The 1,290-nt window shown below is 48.7% G+C and overlaps 1 protein-coding gene across 1 annotated transcript in view; it reads left to right on the top strand.

Moving 5' to 3' along the window:
* The first annotated feature begins 365 nt into the window (after positions 1-365).
* hey1 (hes-related family bHLH transcription factor with YRPW motif 1) overlaps positions 366-1,290 on the top strand; it is a 3,406-nt gene continuing 2,481 nt past the window's right edge. Inside the window, exon 1 of the mRNA XM_076301097.1 lies at positions 366-1,290. This exon is cut by the window's right edge and continues 240 nt beyond it. The gene's annotated coding sequence lies outside the window, so the exon portion shown is untranslated.

Here is a 1,290-nt window from a genome sequence, read left to right on the forward strand (position 1 = left end):
CGGGCGTCAGGAAGCCGCTATCAATATGTGGGAGACTCCCAAAAGTTCGGGAGACTTGGGATGTCTAGCTAGACAGCACTTTGTCGCCAGCACAGAATGTACAATGTACCTTAATGTTGTCATGTTTAGCTGACACAAACTCAAAGTAATGACTGATGAAATGTGCATCTCTCTCTCTCTCCCTCCATTGTTGTTTTCGTTTGTGTCGCTGCACGTGAATTGTCCTCATGCTGAAAACGTGAGCATAGCCTACATGACATTTATCCCCAAGACAAGAAGAAAGCAAAGAATATATCTTTTTATTAAGGAAAATGACAAAAATATTAACGCACAGTAACTTAGATAAGTAACTTTAATCTGATTACTGGTTTGTAAATAGTAGCGCGTTAGATTACTCGTTACTGAAAAAAGTGGTAAAAATAGACTAACGCCTTACTAAGTAACGCGTTACTGGCATCGCTGTTCGTAAGTTAATGCTTTTATAAGTTAATGCTTTTATAAGTTAATGCTTTTATTTGAATGGGCATATGAAATCATAGCCAACTATCAAATCATCATTAAAATCCATTAATTTATTATAGGTTTAATATGGTCCACCACGATCTCTGTTATGTACTGTGACGCATGGAGGGGTTTGTTTTATCTAATGCGCCCGCTCCCTCCATCCGTCTGTCCGAGTAGGCTACGGACCTAACATGGCCTCTCAGATTGTTCTGAAATCACTGGTGCTACTTGCTGCTCTCGCAGGCGCCGGCCGCGCTGTTTGTACATGTGGCGGGGATGCGGCAGCAGCCTTCGAGACATTCGCGCTTTTGTTAGGGCGCACCGCTCCCCGCCGATGTGTGTCTTTAGGGCGCATGCTCCTTCTCCTCGGGGTAAGATTAGACGGGCTTCCTCCTCCGCCCTCCTCGCGGCTGCGCTCCTTCGGATGAGTTCGTATTAGATTACAGGTTCACACGCTCGCTCGCAGACCGCCCGTCGCCCGGACCAATTGCCCCATTCATTCCAGCGCCGGAGACGGCCGTCGGCCCGGATTGGTTATCAGCACTGCTCTAAGAAACTTTCCCACGGCCAGCGCGTGCTGACAGCCGGCCAGCCACTCCTGGCGGACGGGCCAGACGGCCCCGGTGCAGGCGGAACACGGGGCGGAGCGCGACAGTCACGGACGGACAGTCCATAGACCCTTTGTCAAGAATACTCAAAGGAGAGGGGCGTGTTTACGATCGGTTCATCAGCAACTGTACTGTCACTCAATCCCAACATACTCCACTAATTGGCTGTGTTTGTCTG

Source organism: Alosa pseudoharengus, unplaced genomic scaffold (assembly GCF_046254945.1).
Source record: "Alosa pseudoharengus isolate Yale_2024_CS ecotype anadromous, Long Island Sound unplaced genomic scaffold, YU_APseudo_1.1 YU_APseudo_1.1_scf_23, whole genome shotgun sequence".
Classification (NCBI taxonomy): Eukaryota; Metazoa; Chordata; class Actinopteri; order Clupeiformes; family Clupeidae; genus Alosa; species Alosa pseudoharengus.